Source organism: Pseudorca crassidens, chromosome 7 (genome assembly GCF_039906515.1).
Source record: "Pseudorca crassidens isolate mPseCra1 chromosome 7, mPseCra1.hap1, whole genome shotgun sequence".
NCBI classification, from domain to species: domain Eukaryota; kingdom Metazoa; phylum Chordata; class Mammalia; order Artiodactyla; family Delphinidae; genus Pseudorca; species Pseudorca crassidens.
In genome coordinates this window covers 77,166,201-77,189,951 of record NC_090302.1, presented here as the reverse complement: position 1 = coordinate 77,189,951, position 23,751 = coordinate 77,166,201, and the positions used below count along the sequence as shown (strand labels likewise).

At 36.6% G+C, this 23,751-nt stretch overlaps 1 long non-coding RNA gene across 1 annotated transcript in view; it reads left to right on the top strand.

The window, feature by feature from the left end:
- LOC137227090 (uncharacterized) overlaps positions 1-23,186 on the top strand; it is a 378,946-nt gene extending 355,760 nt beyond the window's left edge. The window contains exons 8-9 of the long non-coding RNA XR_010944688.1: positions 20,980-21,064; positions 23,071-23,186. This is a non-coding gene — a long non-coding RNA (uncharacterized lncRNA). The remainder of the gene's footprint in view (positions 1-20,979; positions 21,065-23,070) is intronic.
- Positions 23,187-23,751: the final 565 nt, after the last annotated feature.

Here is a 23,751-nt window from a genome sequence, read left to right as displayed (position 1 = left end):
GATTTATTTATATAATTGACAGTACTTCCCCTAGAAAGCTTCAGTATTAGTTTCATAGTAAGTGGAATTCAATTCCGTTAAGCACTTAATAAATTTTGTCAATATTAGATGCAGAGTTTGTCCTTATATTACTCATTTTTTTTCTTTTTGGTATGTTGGAACTATTCTTTTTTTTTTTTAAGTGGCAGAGTATGTTTATTTGATTAGTGGCTAACAAGATATGAAAAAATATTGTCTTCTTCCAAGAACATAAAAAGAAATAACCATTTAGCAATCAGACATCACTTTCAGAATGCTGTGTAGTGAATGCTATTCAATATCTGAAATAAATAGTTCTTCTGTAAAAACTTACAACTATGGAAGTTATTAATATTCAGACACATGATGTTTCTTTTTCTTCGGTTTCTGGGATATTTTCAAGAGTGCTAATTCTTCATAAGGCGACTATTATGTTTTTGCATATTGTGAAACTGCTAAGATTCTCAACATCTCAAAAAAACATTGTAATCTGAGAATAAACAGGCATTTAAAGAGGAGAATGTTTATTACACTGCCATGTGGCCTCTGAGTACTCATTAAATATTAGTTCATGTTCAAAAACTTCAGTAGGAGGTAATTTTTCTCTGCATAAGAAAACTGCAAAGTAAAAGTTTGGTCATGCTTGAAACTAAAAGAGGAAATTTCAAAAATAAAGAATAAAGGCCTTCCTCATAAAACTTACATTGGTATTCTATGATACCATAAAATATCATAGAGTGTAATTAAGGTTGTGACATGATGTCAAAATATTTTATATGGCAAATGGATTATTTGAGAAACATAGGACTTGTTCCAAACTGGAAAACTTTATATATAATATTCTGATCACTTTAATTTTTCAATAATTATTTGGGGTAGGAATAAGATTACCAATAACAACTGATCTATATAGATTCTATAAAATTATATGTTAGAAAATTCTCATTCCAATTGAACCTTAGCTCCAGAGAGACAGTTAAAGTGATTTGCTTCTGTCATGATTTGTTTATCTCAGAGATTGGTCATTGCAACTCACTAACCACTGGGCCAGTGTTCATGCCCTCATTTTTCCTAAGAAATATGGTAAGGACCACAATACACACTGATTATATATAAAGTACAATTATATCTAAATATACACTATTGATATTTACGTAACTATCAGTCTCATATAATGTATCCTCATGGAGTACAAGGAACTGTTTGACATCTGTTATTCCCAGTTTGGTATTTACTGGGAAAGGAATACCTGGAAATGACTTTAAGTATTAGGAGAGGCAGGACACAACTCTGAAAATGTTGCACACCTTTGTGATGAATGGGCATTTTCTCACAGTTGGATGCAAGGTTCTACATGTGCTATTTACATCACACTTGGTAGATGTGTTGTTCGAATCATCTATAAATTTAGTGTGTTATAATGCTGTTGGTGGTACTCTAGACACTTATTTTCTTGATCTACTATTGGTTTCTGCTCACTTTTCAACTCTTATTGTCCAGATATCCTCTCAATTTTATCTACTGCTTGCAACTGAAAGGATTTCTCCTGATTTCGTGTGTGAGCCTGTCTGTTTCAGCCTTTAGAACATTGTAGACAAGAGAGTTGGATTAAAATGGAAGAAATGTGTGCTTGATTATCTGCGTTTAGTGCTAAAGGCAATGAAAATCCCATTATCATTAATGGATGGACAGCTGGTTGCCTACGACACTCAGTTATGTAATAGCAAATTAAATTATTCCCTATGGGGTTTCCCTAGTGGTGCAGTGGTTAAGAATCCACTTGCCAATGTAGGGAACATGGGTTCAAGCCCTGGTCTGGGAAGATCCCACATGCCATGGAGCAACTAAGCCGATGAGCCACAACTATTGAGCCTGCCCTCTAGAGCCTGTGAGCCACAACTACTGAGCCCACATGCCACAGCTACTGAAGCCCATGTGCCTAGAGCCCATCTCCACAACAAGAAAAGCCACCGCCATAAGAAGCCCATGCACTGCAATGAAGAGTAGCCCCAATCACCACAACTAGAGAAAGCCCACGCACAGCAGCGAAGACCCAACCCAGCCAAAAAAAAATAATAATAATTAACTAAAAAAAAAAAGTGAGAGCTTCTGATGATGTAAATGCTCTGGTGAGCTAAAACAAACAAACAACAAAAATAAATAAATAAATATAATTCCCTATGATAACCATGATTAAAGAGTTGATTGAAAGCAAGTGTGGGGGATCTTTGCTGGTCCTATGATAGAATTACATGATGGGCAAAAAGTAATTCAAGAAATGCAGCATAGGGTGGCTGTTTCTAAGGACATTAAATAATTTAAAGGAAAAGAATGACAAGGTCAAATCCCTAATTTTTTTTTTTCATTTCTTGAAATGGGGGACACTAAATAATTTTCAAAATCTGTTATTTCTAGCAGCACCAGTGATAAGGTAGCTAATAATTAGCTCAAAATTTTTTCCTATAGGTTGCCAAATTGCAATGACAATTTAATTCACTGACTCTCCAGGTCCCTTATGTGAAAGTCAGTGCATCAATTGTAAAAGTATGGGCTCTACAAAGTGGAATACAGGTATATGGGGAATTTCAAAACTCATGGTTCTCTCAAAACCTCAGCTCTCCCTGAGCCTCCCCTGCCAACTGAAACAGCTTTTTCTTCACCTATCTGCTAAATTTATTTCCCTCTCCTTAATGCTTCGTAACACACTCAAACGAAGTACTTACCTTTTAAGATAAAGCCAGTTCTTTCATACCCAACTCCCCAGTAGCAGAGTTATAATTAAGGAATATTCTACCTTGTACCACAGATAAATTATAAAATAAAGCCTGGGAAGAGAGTTTTCAATTTTTTTTAAAATACCCCAATTTGAAAATCATATCAACATAATAAGCATAAATCTGTGGATGATGTATGACTATGGATCCTGAGAGTGAATTTTTTGAAGAAGGAAAACATAATTTTCCTGAATATGTCAATTGTCAACATATCAATACATATTCACATAGTCTGGATATAATGTGCTACCTTGAGCAGTTAGGTCAGTTTTAATGTTTTACTTAGGGAGTAATTTTTTTAAAAATCTCGATTTGCTAGTGGGTCTTCTTTTTGAAATTGAGCTGTCAAAATTTGTTTACAAATACTTTAAACATTTCAGGAGATGAAAATTCAAACTTGGCTCTAAGGACCGCAAGATAGCTGAGATTATTTACCCTTCAACAGGTCATTGAAATGCAGAAGGAGAGGAGCATCAATGTCTCTGAAAAGTACTTCTGAGGCTGTTCACTGTAGGGCAAGTCATATTGTCATGAGGAGATAATGCAGATGAAATCATAATAAGTGTATAGTAGGTGGACATAAACAAGTAATGTTTCTTAAATTACAGAAATAAGAACAAGGCAGGCTTGGTTAACACAACAGGGTGCAGGGACAGTACATTAACCAGAGTGGTGATTTGAGTCATGAGAAATACCCTCTTATATTGAGTATTGCTTGTTCAAGTGATATCCAGGATTAAATATATATGTATCCCATTGAGGCTTTAGCCCCCAGTTCCCAGACCTGAGTCAATTCTAAAGTAGACAGACAGACAGACAGACAGAGAGATAGACAGATAGGTAGATAGATAGATAGAAAGACAGATAGATAGATGATAGATAGATTGATTTATTCTATAGCCCCTTGAACAAAGCAGAAGTTCGGTATACATATAGTATCCATATTCTGTGTATTTTTATCCTAGTCTTTACCAAAGATATCTGCAGCCATCTGTTAAGGTACTTATGTATTAGGTTACTAGTTGCTTGTCAAAGTTAACATTATAATGTGGGCACCTATATTTCCACTGTGTACCAGAGTTTAAGTAGATCATGTGATCAACAAAACCTTGACATGAATCCACCTCACCATACCTTCAGTGGAACATCCAAAATACCCACCATTCACTGATTTTTTTCAGTATATATTATAATAGCAATCATTAGTAGTGGAGAACATCACATCATTGGTTTCTTGTACTTAGAATAGTGGTTTATTATGGTAGAAATGAAGAAATATTAGGCTCTCTTCCTTCCTAACTATTCCCTGGTACATCAAAAGCTAAACCATAACTATGAGAGAATTTAAAAAATTAATGCCACCACCAAAGACTTGAAAGGTTCATAGAAAAGTACTGTAATGTTACCTATCATTTTTTATTTTATTCACCATCTTACCTGATACTGAAAAGACGGTATGTGGCTAATGATCTGGGGAGTGTTTTTTACCATATTCCAATAAGTGGAAAACACCAGAAGCTATTTTGTTTAACTTAGCAAAAATTACAAGATATTTACCATCTTGCTTCTAAGATATGTCAGCTCTCTATCTTTGTGCCATATTGCAGACTACAGAGACCTTGACTATCTTACTACCCAGGGAACATTATGCTAGTCTTCTAGATTGATGACCTCATGCTAAAAAGAACTGAAAGCTAAATACTCTTGATGTCTTGATCAGACATATGTCTACTGAAGATGGGAAGATAAAACTTTCAAAATCACTGGGGCATTTGAGCAACAAAAGAAATAATGAGAAGAATACATTATAGGTCATAGAATGAAATAATAATCCATGAGTCCAAACAGATGTAAATGGTAGAGAAGGAACACCTCTTCCTTATAGTAGATGCCAAAGTAATATATGTAGAAGAAATGATGGAATTAGAAAATTACCATTTGGCATCCATCTTATTAATTATTTCAGGCAAGAATCACCATAACTTAAAATCAGTAAGCAAAAATATGATGAGAAGCAAAATATTTATAAAATATCTTCATAAGACACTTATGGATTTCCATGGGAAATATAATAGAGAAGCCTGGCCAACAACACTTCAATCAAGTGATTAATACCACAAGTAATGGGAAAAGTTGACATCATGTGCCTCCTGTGATGACTCCTACTAAAAATGCACACCTAGATTCTAATCATGATGAAAATCAGACAAACACAGATTAAAGAATAGTCTAGAAAAACAAATAGCCAGAACTCTTCAAAAATGTTAGTCATGGAAAACAAAGAAAATAAAGAACTAAATTCATAATGTGACCCTGGATTGGACCCTGGAAAAGAAAAAAAAGAAATTTTCCAAAAAGGACAATTAATGGGACAATAGGAGAAATTTGCATAAAGTCTGAAGTTTTGATAATAATTATTAATATTATTTCCCCAATTTTGAAAATCTTACTTTGTTATGTAAGTAAATATCCTTATTTTTAGACAATTAACCCTGAAGTATTCAGAGGTAAATTTACTGTAGTTATTCCTATATATAAGTATAGATTTACTTTAAATTCATGTAACTGCAAATTTACTTCAAACTTCTGAAAGAAAAAAATATATATAATATGTACTGATATGGTCTCATAATGTGTATATGTGTATGTCTCTGTGTTTAGAGAGAGAGAAACAGAAAAAGAAGAATAAAAAATTGTATGTAAAATATGTTAACATTTAGGGACTTGGGGTAAAAGTTTTGTGGAATTTATTGTACAACATATGCAACTTTTAAATTCTCAAATCATTTCACAATACAAAGTAAAAAAAAGAAAAGAAAGCCAGTTGGATTGCAGTCTTATGAAAAGTTGAGGAATTCAATTGTCCATTCTAAAGAGTCCGCTCTTAAAAGAAAGACAATTTGCTGAACATTATCACTAAAAGAAAGACAATTTGCTGAACATTATCACTAACAAAGAAGCACGTTTGTTTCTAATTGCTTGAAATTAAGAACACCAACTGATACAGCAATCTAGAGAAAACAGCGAAAGAGCAGATGAGACCAGAAAGAGAAGCAATGAAGAAAACCAGCCAGCAATATTAAAACAGCAAAACAGTGGTCTTCTGTATATGTCCTCATTTTGCAGTTTAGAGAATGTCCACAAATGGCCATCAGCTAAATACCAGTATAATCTCAAATTGTTTATCACACTTCACATAACTCTGAAATCTCTCATTCATTTGGATTTATTAAACACCTAATATGTGCCAATCATTGTATTAACTCTTAACATACCCATGAACAAAAGAGACACACTTCCCACTGTGAATATATGGTCTCATGGGGAACACTAACAATAAACAAATAATTACGGAATTAATTACTTAATATTGCTATGATAAGTACCATGAAGTAGAGGAAAAGACAGGACAGTGAAAGGGTTTAGTAGAGGAATCTGTTAGAGTTTCAGGAGTCAGATTTTAGTGAGAAAGTGACTTGAGCTTGAAATTTGATAAATAAAAGCTAGTTTTTTATGGACTCTATCCTGATGCATTATTGTATTTGATTATCCTTTCACCAACACCACAGTCACTTGATTACTAGAGCTTTAAATAAGTCTTCAAATCAAGTATTATAAATCCCTCAACTTCTGTTCTTCCAGAATGCCTTAGTGATTTTCAGATTTTGCATTTCTGCATACATTTTAGAATTATATTTTCAATTCTTACCACGAGTAAAGTCTTTGGAATTTGGATTGGGATCACATGTAGATAACTTTGAGGAGTGGAAATTTTAGATATTGAGCGTTCCAAAAATAAAGATGGTATATCAATCCACTTACTTATACATTATTTAATGTATCTCAGCAATATTTTATTGTTTTCACTGTAAAGTTCTTAAATAATTTGTTAAATAGATCATGTTGTGAAACTACTATTAATAGTGTTTTTTAATTTTCAGTTACCATTATTTAGAAATGCAATTAAACTTCCAATTCTGCCTGAGACGTAGAAAATTTCAGAAACATATCAATTCCACCTTAATGATGAGGACAAACCATGTACTGTACAAAGTCATAATTTTTTTCAGGCTATCAAAGAGTCAAGATTGTACAGTAACCCAGCAAACTGAAATCCAAAGTGTTCAAATCCTCTTCTAAGAGAGACAGGAATATAAATTATTTCACTTTTTGTAAGCTAGTAGAAAAAAAAGGTCATCACCATAAAAGCAGGTTGAAAGAAAACAGCTGAAATTAAAATGAATTATTTAAGGCCCAATATGGGTTACTATGACAGTTTAGAATCCCAGGGAGCCCCAGATACAATAAGAGTCTATACCATTCATCACATTTCTCCCCTAAGCCTCTACTGATTATGGGTAAGAAAGATTGGAGAAGTGAAGCACGCTTGAGAGAGAGTCCCTATATGGTCCAGGCACACAAGACTTGCCTAAATTTAAGGGTGACATAGCCTTTCCACTCTATAGACAATGAAGAATACAAAGCATAGCTTGGGGGTGGCGCAGTGGTTGAGAGTCCGCCTGCCGATGCAGGGGACACGGGTTCGTGCCCCGGTCCGGGAAGATCCCACATGCCGTGGAGCGGCTGGGCCCGTGAGCCATAGCCGCTGAGCCTGTGCTCTGCAACGGGAGAGGCCACAATAGTGAGAGGCCTGCCTACCGCAAAAAAAAAAAAAAAAAAAAAAAAAAGGATAGCTTGGTTCCTGCTGGAAGCTGGACGTAAAAACTGGCTGTGTCCTGGACATTTCTCAGGTGCACGGAAGAAGATGTTTACTGATAGACATGGAACAGGAAACCTATCTGCCTCAAACCCTGCACTGACAGGAAGCAGAAGTTATCCACTTCTGAAGGAGGGACAGGAAATCCACACATCCTGGACTCTGCACAAATAAGTGGCAAGGTTCTGCTGTCACTGGGAAGGAGCAGGAAACTCACTCATGCCCAGGACCCTGTGCAAGTTGGAGTACTCTTGCCACTGCCACTTGGGGGAGAAACACAAAACCTGCCTGTGCTCCAGACTATGTACTGACAGAGGAAGAGCAGGGAGGCTGAGAGAACCCCATTCCTGAGGATCAGGTACACAGAGCCTGCCTCATATTGAGGCAGGAGAAGTAAGGTATCCTCCCATATGAACCTTGTGAATATAGAGTGATAACAACAGCAGTCTACCACTGGGAAAGAAGTCAGGAGCACAGAAAGAAAGCCCTCTGTGGAGCAGAAATGCAGGGCATGACAAAATCCAATGGAGAAGCAGAACATCACTTAAAAAATAATTGAAACTTGTAATGGAACAAAGCTAAATAAAGCAACAACAAACTCACATAACAAATTGGATTAACCCTACAATAACACCTGAAAGCCAGAAGAGAATTTCACATTTCTGGGCATAAATATTATTTACTTTAGTCTCTAGAGTTTTGTGAAAAAAATCTGACATTCAATAAAAATTATAAAGTGCAGAACACATCAAGTAAACATCATACATTGCCAAAAGATAAAACAGTCATCAGGAAAAATTCAGATGTGACACAGATATTAGGATTATCAGATGAGGACTTTAACATGATCCAACAGGGACTTTGTATGGTTACAGTGTTAAATATGGTTAACAGGATGAACAGATGGAGAATTTCAATAGATGACCATAAAAAAGCGCTCCCCCAAAATAATAGAACTAAAAAATGTGATATGAGATAAATAATTCCATTAAAAGACTTAGCAGAACAAACTCATTTGAGGAAAGGATCAGCTAAATAGAATGCAGTCCAATAGAAATTCACCAAACTAAAACACAAAGAACAAAAATCGTGAAAAAATTCAGTAAAATATCTGGCATCTATGGGACAAAATGAAACAATCTAATATGCATGCAAATTGAATTCCTGATGAAAAGGAAAAAGAGTGGGTAAGAAGTATATTTGAATTGGTAATGGCCAGAATTTTTTTAAAAATTTAATGACAAAAGCACATATCCCAGATGTTCAGAGAAATCCAAACAGAATAAATAAAAAGAAAAACATACCTAGGTACATGTTAGTCAAAGTGCTAAAAACCAAAGGTTAAAAAGAAAATCGCAGAGGCAAGTAGTGAAATAAGAAACATTATATGTAGGTGAACAATGATAAGAACATCTTAACTTTTTTGAAAAAGAATGGAAACCAAAGACAACCGAATGATATATTTTAAAGTGTTGAAGTATAATGTACACTTGGCTGAAGCATCCTTTAAAAATAAAGGTGAGGTGCTTTCTGACTTCTGTTTAGGATGTTAGAAACTTTGAAAGAGCATTACTCCCACATATATAACAACAACAACAGAAACCCAGGTCACTATATAATCTAAAATGTCAAAGCTTCTCTGAACCCATCTGAGTCGTGGTTACAGGACAACCGAACTCACCCAAAGTCTAAGGAAGTCAAGTACAGCTAAGAAGAGACAAGAACTAAGTGGTTATTCCTCTGGGGCAGATGACAGATTACATACAAACTTCTAATAATTCAGGTAAATATTTACCAAATTGCTAAAGGCTGAGAGTGAGGTGATGAGAAAATATAACCCCAAAGAACCACAGACACAAGGGATATTCCCAGTTACTTGCAGGATCTTCTTCACAGACTTAACCCAGTGCTCAAAAGAAAGATCAGGGAAATCCCCCTGAGATCTAAGAAAGTCCCCCTCGTGGTGCAGGGTTCTGGGAGGGGAACACCAACTACAGCTGGAGAAGCACAAAACTTTACCTGAGTATGTCTCTCCTATCTCTCCAGAGAACAAAGCCTCCTGAGAAAAAAATAAAATAAACTTCTATTTCCCTGAAGGTACAAATAAGAACCATAAAAACTGGAAACAACTAATAGGTCCCTCAACTGGGTAATGGATAAACTATGATACCAGCATATAACAGCATATTTTTCTGCAATAAAGAGGAACAAAGTATTAATACAATTACAACATGAATAAATCTGAAATGCATTATGCTAAGTGAGAGAGGCCAGGCTTAAAAAGCCACATACTGCAGCATTCAATTTATATGACATTTTTAAAAAGGCAAAGCAATAGGATAGAAAATAAATCAGTGGTTACCAGAGACTGTGGGTGGCAGGACAGGTGACTACAGCTGCGCACAGTGTAATTTTGTGGGGTGATGAAATTGTTCTGCATCCTGAATGTGGTGTTGGTTATAGATAGTAAATATTTGTCAAAACTCTCAGAACTATATAATAAATAGGGTGAATTTTACTTATATAAATTATGCTGTATTGTAAAAGCTATAAAAAGAAAGTATTAAGTTATAAAGGTGAAATACTTTTTAGATGGGCAAAAAGTAGAAGAATTTATCTCATCAATCTGCACTAAAAGAAATGGTAAAACAAATTCTGTAGGATAAAAGGGATATATAACTGTTTTTGTTTGTTTATTTTGTTTTGTATATTGACCAGGAATACTTTAGCCTAGCTAAATTCACTTACTAATTCTAGCAATTTTATTTTTGAGGAATGCTTAGGGTTTCCTGTATGAACAATCTCGGCCTAATGAACAGATATGAACAGAGCCTTTTAGTTTTCTTAGGGATATTAAATTGACACCTAGAATTACTACTAGCCCTCACTAGGCTTTAAAAAAAATCACTTTTACAATTAAGAGAAATAAAAATCATTATACCAAAGTGAACACTGTCACACTTCTCAAGTTGAAGTACTGCCTTATAATTCAAATTAGCATTATTGTTTAATCTGGTAGAAAAACACCTTTAAAAATGTTAATAAACAACCAAGAAAATAAAGTTTCTTTTCTTCCAAGTTTTGCTGAATCATTTAAATATGTGTCTGGCCCAAAGTAGGTTTTCAGATTATTTTGGCTATACTTGGAAATTATGTATACCATCAAATAATACATCTCCTTTTTTGACATGTTCGGTATTCCCCAATCTCACCTAACTTGGAAATGCTTCAACAGCAATGGTATTATTGGGATTTATCAGTGTTCTTCTGAGACATTAAAAAAGTCCATAAATAAATCCCATTTTAAAATACACAGTGGGGGTCCCTCAGGCAGCCACTCCCATGGGCACATGCCCATGAGCTGCTCCTGCCCCATACTCCCTCCCTCTGCCTTTCACTTCCCAGGTGCCAAGATCTTGGAAGGCCACAGACCAGGACCAGTTGTTGTGAAGTCTCTTTTCTTATTATTGCTTTGAAGCTCAGCAAAGAAGGGAAAGCCATTGAGAACAGTCTGTAAAGTTCTCGAGGCTGGGAACTCCAAGATCAAGATGCTGGCAGATTGTCTGTGTCAAGCAATATCTAGATATTACCTGCACTCTGCCTGTCCCCTGCCTGAACCTGGGATTCTTCCAATGAGTGAGTGGTCCTGGGTCCCACATTGGCGTTGCTCATTTGGTTGATGAAGACATAATGACAGAGTTGTTGTTGGTATCCCAGGACTGCCTGCTTGTCAAGACCCTCTGTAAAAGCTCCATACATCCTGCTGTTGAGCGCTATGAGGAGGTAACAGTATTCAGAGAGGGTATCACCTATTGCTGTTTTCAATGAGGCAAGATATAGAGAAATCTGAGACCAAAAAAATAAGAGAGATTGGATTGGTGGAAACTGAGCCCTCCTCAGGTGACCACAGTTTAATAAGGATTGTCCAAACAAATGTAAGGAGTGAGTGAACCATTGTGTGAAAGAACCAGAGATTACTGCTGAGAAGCCCAAAGCCCTGTGTGTGCTGTGTGGATGACAGGCTCTTGGTGCTCCAGCCAGGCATCAGGGCTGTGCCTCTGAGGTGGGAGAGGCAAGTTCAGGACACTGGTCCACAAGAGGCCTCCCAGATCCATGTAATATCAAATGGCGAAAATCTCCCAGAGATCTCCATCTCAACACCAACATCCAGGTCCACTCAATGATCAGCAAGCTACAGTGATGGACATCCTATGCCAAACAACTAGAAAGACAGGGACACAACCCCACCCATTAGCAGAGAGGATGCCTAAAATCATAATAAGGCCACAGACACCCCCAAAACACACCACCAGACGTGGACCTGCCCAACAGAAAGACAAGATCCAGCCTCCACCACCAGAACACAGGCACTAGTCCCCTCCACCAGGAAACCTACACAACCCACTGAACCAACCTTAGCCACGGGCGACAGACACCAAAAACAACAGGAACTACGAACCTGCAGCCTGTGAAGAGGAGACCCTAAAAAAAGGAAGTTAAGAAAAACGAGAAGACAGAGAAACACAGAGCAGATGAAGGAGCAAGGTAAAAACCCACCACACCTCACAAATGAAGAGGAAATAAGCAATCTACATGAAAAATAATTCAGAATAATGATAGTAAAGATGATCTAAAATCTTGGAAATAGAATGAAGAAAATACAAGAAACGTTTAACAAGGTCCTAGAGGAACTGAAGAGCAAACAGTGATGAATAACACAATAAATGAAATTAAAAATTCTCCAGAAGGGATCAAGAGCAGAATAACTGAGGCAGAAGAACGGCTAAGTGATCTGGAAGATAAATCAGTGGAAATAACTACTGCAGAGCAGAATAAAGAAAAAAGAATGAAAAGAATTGAGGACAGTCTCAGAGACCTCTGGGACAACATTACACACATGAACATTCAAATTATAGTGATCCCAGAAGAAGAGATAAAGAAAGGGATGGAGAAAATATTTGAAGAGATTATAGTTGAAAACTTCCCTAATATGTGAAAGGAAATAGTTAATCAAGTCTAGGATCAGAGAGAGTCCATACAGGATAAATCCAAGGAGAAACATGCCAAGACACATATTAATCAAAGTATCAAAAATTAAATACAAAGACAACATATTAAAAGCAGCAAGGGAAAAACAACAAATAACATACAAGGGAATCCCCATAAGGTTAACAGCTGATCTTTCAGCAGAAACTCTGCAAGCCAGAAGGGAGTGGCAGGACATATTTAAAGTGATGAAGGGGAAAAAACTACAACCAAGATTACTCTACCCAGCAAGGATCTCATTCAGATTTGACAGAGAAATTAAAACCTTTACAGACAAGCAAAAGGTAAGACAATTCAGCACCACCAAACCAGCTTTACAACAAAGGCTAAAGGAACTTCTCTAGGAAGGAAACACAAGAGAAGGAAAAGACCTACAGTAACAAGCCCAAAACAATTAAGAAAATGATAACAGGAACACACATATTGATAATTACCTTAAAAGTAAATGGATTAAAGGTTCCATACAAAAGACATAGACTGGCTGAATGGATACAAAAACAAGACCTGTATATATGCTGTCTATAAGAGACCCATTTCAGACCTATGGACACATACAGACGGAAAGTGAGGGGATGGAAAAAGATATTCCATGTAACTGGAAATCAAAAGAAAGCTGGGGTAGCAATTCTCATATCAGACAAAATAGACATTAAAACAAAGAGTATTACAAGAGACAAAGAAGGACACTACATAATGATCAAGGGACCAATCCAAGAAGAAGATATAACAATTGTAAATATTTATGCACCCAAATTAGGAACACCTCAATACATAAGGCAAATACTAACAGCCATAAAAGGGGAAATCGACAGTAACACAATCATAGTAGGGGACTTTTAACACCCCACTTTCACCAATGGACAGATCATCCAAAATGAAAATAAGTAAGGAAACACAAGCTTTAAATGATACATTAAACAAGATGGACTTAACTGATATTTATAGGACATTCCATCCAAAAACACCAGAATACACTTTCTTCTCAAGTGCTCATGGGACATTCTCCAGGATAGATCATATCCTGGATCACAAATCAAGCCTTGGTAAATTTAAGAAAATTGAAATTGCATCAAGTATCTTTTCCAACCACAAAGCTATGAGACAAGGTATAAATTACAGGAAAAACACTGTAAAAAATACAAACACATGGAGGAAAAACAGTATGCACCTAAAAACCAAGAGATCACTTGAAGAAACGAAGGACGAAATCAAAATATACCTAGAAACAAATGACAATGAAAACACGACGATCAAAAGCCTATGGGATGCAGCCAAAGCAGTTCTAAGAGGGAAGCTTATAGCTATACAATCCTACCACAAGAAACAAGGAAAATCCCAAATAAACAACCTAACCTTACACATAAAGCAATTACAGAAAGAAGAACAAAAAAAAAAAAAACCCACCAAAGTTAGCAGAAGGAAAGAAATCATAAAGATAAGGTTAGAAATAAAAGAAAAAGAAATGAAGGAAACAATAGCAAAGATCAATAAAACGAAAAGCTGGTTCTTTGAGAAGATAAACTAAATTGATAACGCATTAGCCAGACTCATCAAGAAAAAATGGGAGCAGACTCAAGTAAACAGAATTAGAAATGAAAAAAGAGAAGTAACAACTGACATGGCAGAAATACAAAGGATTATGATAGATTACTACAAGCAAATATATGCCAATAAAATGGACAACCTGGAAGAAATGGACAAATTCTTAGAAAGGCACAAACTGCCAGGACTGAACCAGGAAGAAATAGAAAATATGAACAGACCAATCACAAGCACTGAAATTGAAACTGTGATTAAAGTCTTTCAACAAACAAAAGTCCAGGACCAGATGGCTTCACAGGCAAATTTTTCAAACATTTAGAGAAGAGCTAACACCTATCTTTCTCAAATTCTTCCAAAATATAGCAGAGGGAGTAACACTCCCAAACTCATTCTACGAGGCCACCATCACCCTGATACCAAACCCAGACAAAGATGTCACAAAGAAAGAAAACTATAGGCCAATATCACTGATGAACATAGATGCAAATATCCTCAACAAAATACTAGCAAACAGAAACCAACAGCATATTAATAGGATTATACACCATGATCAAGTGGGGTTTATCCCAGGAATGCAAGGATTCTTCAATATACACAAATCAATCAATGTGATACACCATATTAATAAATTGAAGGAGAAAAACCATATGATTATCTCAATAGACGAAGAAAAATCTTTTGACAAAATTCAACACCCACTTATGATAAAAACCCTCCAGAAAGTAGGCATAGAGGGAACTTACCTCAACATAAGAAAGGCCATATATGACAAACCCACAGCCAACATCGTTTTCAATGGTGAAAAACTGAAACCATTTCCACTAAGATCAGGAACAAGACAAGATTGCCAACTCTCACCACTATTATTCAACATAGTTTTGGAAGTTTTAGCCACAACAATCAGAGAAGAAAAAGAAATAAAAGAAATACAAATCGGAAAAGAAGAAGTAAAGCTGTCACTCTTTGCAGAAGACATGATACTATACATAGAGAATCCTAAAGATGCTACCAGAAAACTACGAGAACTAATCAATGAATTTGGTAAACTAGCAGGATACAAAATTATTGCACAGAAATCTCTTGCATTCCTATACACTAATGATGAAAAATCTGAAAGTGAAATTAAGAAAACACTCCCATTTACACTGCAACAAAAATAATAAAATAGCTAGGAATAAACCTACCTAAGGAGACAAAAGACCTGTATGCAGAAAATTATAAGACACTGATGAAAGAAATTAAAGATGATACAAATAGATGGAGAGATATACCATGTTGTTGGATTAGAAGAATAAATATTGTGAAAATGAGTATAATACCCAAAGCAATCTACAGATTCAATGCAATCCCTGTCAAACAACCACTGGCATTTTTCACCTAACTAGAACAAAAAAATTCACAACTTGTAAGGAAACACAAAACACCCCAAATAGCCAAAGCAATCCTGAGAAAGAAAAACAGAGCTGGAGGAATCAGGCTCCCTGACTTCACACTATACTACAAAGCTACAGTAATCAAGACAGTATGGTACTGGCACAAAAATAGAAATACAGATCAATGGAACAGGATAGAAAGCCCAGAGATAAACCCACACACATATGGTCCCCTTATCTTTGACAAAGGAGGCAAGAATACACAATGCAGAAAAGACAGCCCCTTCAATAAGTGGTGCTGGGAAAACTGGACAGCTACATGTAAAAGAATGAAATTATAACACTCCCTAACACCATGCACAAAAATAAACTCAAAATGGATTAAAGACCTAAACGTAAGGCCAGATACTATCAAACTCTTAGAGCAAAATATAGGCAGAACACTCTATGACATAAATCACAGCAAGATCCTTTTAGACCCACCTCCTAGAGAAGTGGAAATAAAAACAAAAATAAACAAATGGGACCTAATGAAACTTAAAAGCTTTTGCACAGCAAAAGAAACCATAAACAAGACGAAAAGACAACCCTCAGACTGGGAGAAAATAATTTCAAATGAAGCAACTGACAAAGGGTTAATCTCCAAAATTTACAAGCAGCTCATGCATCTCAATATTAAAAAAAACCAACAACCCAATCCAAAAATGGGCAGAAGACCTAAATAGACATTTCTCCAAAGAAGATATACAGATTGCCAACAAACACATGAAAGAATGCTCAACTTCATTAATCATTAGAGAAATGCATATCAAAACTACAATGAGATATCATCTCACACAGGTCAGAATGGCCATCATCAAAAAATCTACAAACAATAAATGCTGGAGATGGTGTGGAGAAAAAAAGGGAACCCTCTTGCACTGTTGGTGGGAATGTAAATTGATACAGCCACTATGGAGAACAGTATCGAGTTTTCTTAAAAATCAAAAAGTAGAACTACCATAGGACCCAGCAATCCCACCACTGGGCATATACTCTGTGAAAACTGTAATTCAAAAAGAGTCATGTACTACAATATTCACTGCAGCTCTATTTACAATAGCCAGGATATGGAAGCAATCTTAGTGTCCATCAACAGATGAATGGATAAAGAAAATGTGGCATATATATACAATGGAATAGTACTCAGCCATAAAAAAAAGAAATTGAGTTATTTGTAGTGAGGTGAATGGACCTAGAGTCTGTCAACAGAGTGAAGTAAGAAAGAGAAAAACAAATATCGTATGCTAACACATATATATGGAATCTAAAAAACAAACCAAAAAATGGTCATAAAGAACCTAGGGGCAAGACGGGAATAAAGACACAGACCTACTAGAGAATGGACTTGAGGATAAGGGGAAGGGGAAGGGTAAGCTGGGACAAAGTGCGAGAGTGGCATGGACATATATACACTACCAAACGTAAAATAGATAGCTAGTGTGAAGCAGCCACAAAGCACAGGGAGATCAGCTCAGTGCTTTGTGACCACCTAGAGGGGTGGGATAGGGAGGGTGGGAGGGAAGAGTGATGCAAGAGGGAAGAGATATGGGGATATATATATATGTATAACTGATTCACTTTGTTATAAAGCAGAAACTACTACACCATTGCAAAGCAATTATACTCCAATAAAGATGTTAAAAAATAAAATAAAATATACAATAAAAAATAATTTGGAAACTCGACCTACATTTCAAAGGCTATTTAAAATTTCCAGTTGAATTACAAACTCTAGGAAGAGCTCAGCATGCCAGGTCCTTAAAAATCACGACATGTCAAGGTGGAAGTTTATGTTAATCTAATTCTTAACTGAAGGCTGCATCATTTATAGAAACTATAATCACAAAGCTGTCCAATAACAATTCATCAGTCACTAAATCATTCCCATTTTTGAGCATTCCAGCTTCAGTTTTTAAGAATAATTTTAAGCCAATTGAGTAGGAAAAGGCATTCTCCCTTTATTCCTACTTTTGGCTTTAAGGAGACTTCAGAGCATTGCTCTTTCACAGTCCTACCCTGAAATATGACCACTGCCATATTTATAACTAGTAGCTCTTACTTAAATAGTAATGAGAAAAGTATGTATTTCTGAATTTTGCAATATATGGAAAAGAGGGAAGATGAACATTAAAATAACCTTGTATTCTACCAATCAGTGATATCTACTCAACATTTTAATGCACTTAAAAATATTTCTTTCCAATCTTCATATATATATATATACACACACACACATATATATGTATATTCATGGAAATTGAATTATACTGCACATTCTTATTTGTATCTTCCATGGAACGATGTGATCATTTTCCATGTCATTTAATTTTACTTTAATGGTTGCAGACACAGGTGTGTGTGTGTGACACTTTTATATCAACATTCTCATATTATTGAACATTTAATTGGTTTACATTTTATGATTATAAATTATCTCAATACCTACATGTTTAACATCTTTATTGGCGTATAATTGCTTTACAATGGTGTGTTAGTTTCTGCTTTATAACAAAGTGAATCAGCTATACATATATCCCCATATCTCCTCCCTCTTGGTTCTCCCTCCCACCCTCCCTATCCCACCCCTCTACGTGGTCACAAAGCACCGAGCTGATCTCCCTGTGCTATGTGGCTGCTTCCCACTAGCTGTCTGTTTTACATTCTACATGGATATTTTTTTCAATCAATCTCCTTTACTCTAGACTTCTCTTATGCGTGATCTCACTCTTCCTTTCTCTTCCATTTTAGTACCTAGAACATCACTAGTTATGTAGTAAAAAAAAAAATAATGTATGATATATTGGCTAAATATGTATTTAGCCTTAATTCATTCAAGTACATTCTCTCATATGTTGTTATTTTAATAGATTTCAGGTATCTTCAGCCTAAATTAGTCAAGCTACCAATCTAGTTTATGCTTTCTGTCCAAAAGTACCACCTTATTTCAGTAAACCCTAACAATGCTCTGTCTCAGCCCTGTGGATGGAAACCAGTCAACCAAAGATCAGTAGTGATAAGATTACATTGCCCAGTTTACAGTTCCTCTCTATTCCTCTGCAGCAAATTGGGCCCTCTCAAGACACTGCTCCTCCCATCACTCCAAAGTGATGAAGTGGCCTTCCTGACAAATGCTCTGTGATAGTTTTCATCAAGGAAGTGGAATACAGTAGGGCAATCTAATCAAGTCCCTTTAAAAGAACAGGAGAAGATAAACCTAGAAAAAGGGAGAAATAACAAACCACAGATGGTCCACAAAAGGAGAGGGAGGAAGAAGAGGAGCATGGCCAGTGTTGACAATGCAGCAAAATCACAGGCTTCTGCCCAATTTTTTTCCTATGTCTCATAAGTAGATAACCTTAAAATGCTCTCAGTCTTAATTCCAAGGACACTTACTTTCAGCCACTTTCCTCCCTGTCTTCATTCCCCAAGGCTCTTTCCTCCTTACTTGTTTCTTGAAGAAAATATTCAGAGAAAGGTGATTAAGTTTAATTATCCACTCTCTAGATGTTTCTGACCGAACATACTGGTCCCACGTATCTTTGTTAAAACCTCTTCCCATCCAGTGAACAGAACAACAATTTCTTCACATTACTTTAATCACTTTTTTAATGGTCTCCTACACCAACATTCACAAACGGGGCCTCAGAACCCTCAGGTCAAAAGAACCCCTGATTTTGCACTATCTACAAAATATCCCTTTCTGTCCATGTCTAAACACCCCTAGCTACTTAAACACTATATTTTAATATTTTAATCACTCTTCCTCTAAATTTGTTCTTCCTTCTTATTCCATTTTTTTAATGTAATGATATTTCCATATACCCAACTTGCAAATATGTAGACACAGAGAAGACAAGTGAGAGGACATGATAATAAAAATGGAAGAATTGGCATTCCTGATAGAGAAGTTAGCACTTGCATGTCAGTGAGAGGGGGCTGTTGAGGGTGAATATCCCTCTTTGGGCTTCTTTCTCAACCTTGTCAGACTAAACTACATGCAATGGTTTCTGCAGTAGACTGTATTCTCCAAGGATGCAACAAGATACTGCATCCCACATACTTTCAACATAATGTTGAAAATTATCCCAGGTAATAGTACCACCCAGGTCCCCTCCCCTTGATCTGAACTTTTGCATCTGTCTTAGGAGGGGAAGTGACATTTTATCACTTGCGAGAATAAAGCATTGAAATGTCATATACTTCTGCCTTGCTCTCTTTGAATTTCTTCTAGGAAAACCATGCCGTCACATTGTGAGGAAATTCAAATGAGACCACACAGAGAGAACACATGCAGATCAAAGTGCAGGTGTTCTGACCCACGACCAATCTGATGTCTCAGCTAACAAACAGCACCTAGGCCAGACGTGTGAAGGAATATACCTCCAGGTGATTCTAGTCCCAGATGTTGAGTCACCTCAAACCTTTAAGTCTGCCCAGCCAAGGTCCCAGAGATGGTGGAGAAGAGAAAATTGTCCCATTAAACCCAATCCTATTTCTTACCTCAGAAACACTATTACTAAGCATAAAAAAAAAAATGATGGTCTCAGAATACTAAGTTTTGGAGTGATTTATTATGGAGCAATAAATAACTGATAGCATTTTCCTCTCTCCCTCTTTCTTCCTCTCTCTCTCCTCTCTCTCTCTCCCCTTCAAGTTGTTGTGTTTTCTTTACACCTGTCATCATATTATAAAGAACAGGATCTGGGATGATGACAATAAAGATGACAGCAGGAATAACATCTGCCTTTTATTAAATGCTTCTTGAGTTTCAGTCACTTTGATAACTGCTTTTCATGCATAGTTGACTCTTAAAGGGCACAAGGGGTTAGGGATGTCAACTCCCCATGCAGTGGAAAATCCAGGTATAACTTTACAGTCAACCTGTCTCTATCAGTGGTTCTGCAGCAGCAGATTCAATAAACTTCCCAGGGTATAGTATTGCAGCAGTACTTTTTGAAAAAATTCCATGTGTAAGTGAACCTGCAAAGTTCAAACCCTTATTGTTCAAGGGTCAACTGTACTATCTCGTTTAATCTTTACAACAAATCTTTGAGGTATGTCTTATAATCCCTATTTCATACTTTAGGAAACTGAAGCTTAAAGATGTTATAGCACTTTCCAAGTTTGTTCATCTAAACCAGACAGGTTTTTTTCACCACAGAATTTTAATTCTGGAAGCAGAAGTATATAATAAATAAAAACAACAATGAACAAAATGGTTTCTGATTATGGCAAGTGCTAGGAGGAAACCATAGGGCGAAGTGATAGAAAGTAACAAAGGCCGAAGGAAGTGTGGGACTTAACTGACAGAGGTTGGTCATGGGAAGCAGTTCTGAGAATGTGAAACTGTATTTTGCTCTTTCCAACTCTGGGATAATTTAGAACTTCCACCCAGTTTCAGTTATAATCCTAAAAGCTCTAGCCTTCCTCACGTCTACAAGGGTTCCTCTATTTTTTCTTTTCTCAGAGTTTGAGAATGTTCAGCTCAACATGTCTCCTACTTGCAGTGAGGATTCCTGGAATTTTCTCAACTCCATGTTTTCAGGCTCAAGGTGTCATGGGAATAGAAACTAAGTGTTCAAACTATATAACTATTTGGAAGCCTCTGGGAGTAATTCTATGAGGGCAATGGGGACAGTGTCCATGGAGGATTGGAGACTAGTCTCTGGTCTCCCAAGCTACTAAGGATCACTTAAACTCTGCTCACTTAAACTCACCTTCTTTTCTCATACCTACTTCCTATGCAGTTCTCTCCAGCAAAAGCCACAGTCACCACAGTTTCCTGGTTCACCTTGAACATGCAGACTGTCACTGAATATATTAATAGAAGCACTAACTGAACAAAGAAAGGATGCCACTGATTAGGCCTAGTGACTTTGTAATTTTTTTTTTTTTTTTAACCAATGCCACAGGTACTACCCATTGGGTTAATACTTGTATATATGAGGAATTCTGAGGATCAACACCAGCCCTTCTCCAACCCCCTATCTCTCACTTAAAGTCCCTGGTTGTTACTTACATCTTTAATTCATAAGTTATGTAATGAAGGACAGATTCACATTTTTCATTCTCAATATTTTGATTCCAAAGCTAGTTACCCACTTTAAACGTATCACCTCAGCTTTATACCTCTTGTTGCTCACACAATAAGAACATTACATTCAGTTAGTAATGGAACCAAATTACCTGAATGGAAAAATGGTGATGTTAAAAGCAGGTCTGGGATGGGAACCATGAGGGTCTCCCACCAACACGCATAGATTTCTGTCACTAAGCTCATCAAGTATCCCAAATGTGGCCCCAGACACCTTCCTCATCCTGCCCTCCCTCTACTCATGGGCTGATTTTCATGACTGAGCACTGATAGAGACCCCATATGACATAGGTTCCCTTGAACGTGGATCTTTGTAAATGAAACCACCACACTAACATCATTAATAAATGATAAACAGGAAAAAAAAAGTAAGAGGGAGGGAGGGAGAGATGACCAAGCAGAATTAATTCCCTGGAGTCATTAGGATGAATCCCCACTAGTATAACTCCAATAACAGCCTTCTAGAACCCTTGGTTCCTAAATGTTCTTTCTGCCACAGTGTCTTCAGAGAAACACTCGAGAAGCAATCTAAGCTCTGTTGCTACTATTCTTCCTTTAAATTTGCATAAGATTTTGATCTGGCTGATGATTTCAATGTCTCCTTAGTGTCTTACTATTACTTATTTGCATTTGCTCCCAGAAAACATGCAAAGATCCCACAAGATAATATTTTTACTATTTCATAACCCACATGAGACTTCAGGCTTAACTTTCCATAAAGCCATTTGTTATACTGGGACATCTATTGTCAGCTAAGAAACAGGTCCATCTTGAGGAAATTCTTTAACTTTTACCAGGGCCTCTTATTTTCTTTCTACTAAAGCATTAGAGTTAAAACAATAAAAAGTAATAACTATCTTTTATGCAACTACTGCATCTCTCCTCAGACTGCACATAGAGCAACAGGCTGAGCTGCTTCCATGGCCCTCTTCTCACACACTGGACTGGTCTGGGAATTCCAAGTGCCCAGATGAGTGAGATGTCATTAAATGAGTCATACGTGTTGTTATATTAGCAGTCATATACAAGTTTCCATCTGTTTCTATTCACCATAGGATAGAAGATCTGGGAATTGGATCTAGACAATTGTCCATTCCAGACCTTCTCTGTAACATCAGCTTTCCCCTAGAGCAGAGGTGGCAAGCTATGGTCTGTAGGCCAAATCCAGCCATCACCCTGTTTTACCAATAAAATCTGAATGGAACATGGACACTCCCATTCACATACATACTGTCTGTGGCTGCTTTCTCAATAAAAGGAGAGAGTTGAAAAGCTGTGACAATGACCGTGTGGTCTGCAAACCTAAAATATTATACTTACTCTGGCTCTTTAAAGAAAAAGTCTATTGATCCCTTGCCTAGAGGCTTTCTGAAGAATTTTAAATCCTTTTCCTCATCACACTGATTTCCAAACAACCTGGTACTTCTCATTACCCAGGCTAACAAAGCTTTCTCTGCTCAGCAGATTTCTCCAGAGACCCAGCCAACTTGTGTTTTTTGACCTCTGGAATCTAACCAGTTTGCCATCAACGGGACTACTCATGTTCTAAGTCAGTCTTATTAAAGGAATTTCAAATAATAACCTCAATCAGTCTACTCTGTATTCCTCAAATCCCTTAGATCTCTGGTTTCCTCATATTCCGTAAGTATTGCTTAGAAATACTAAGATTTAATGTCTTCATTCAGATTTCTCTGGCACCTTTTGAATATTATGTTTTTCAAAACAGGTGTATTGAGATATAATTCTCATGCCAAGAAATTCACCCATTTAAAGCTAACAACTCAATGATGTTTAGAACACTCCCACATTTCTGCAACCACAATTGCAATCTAACTTTACAACATTCTCATCATCCCCAAAGGAAACTCTATACCTACTAGCAGTTGTTCCCAACACCTCACACCACCTTAAACCCTAGGCAAACACTAACCTATTTTCTGTCTCTCTAGATTGCCTATTCTGGACCTTCTATATAAATGTAACCACACAGTTGAAGTCTTTTGTGACTATATTTGCTCACTTAGCATAATATTTTCAGAATTCATCCATGTTGTTGCATGTACCTGTACTTCTTTCCTTTTTATGTATGGCTGAGTAAAGTTCCATTGCAGGGATTTCTACATTTTAAAATTCATTCCTCAGTTG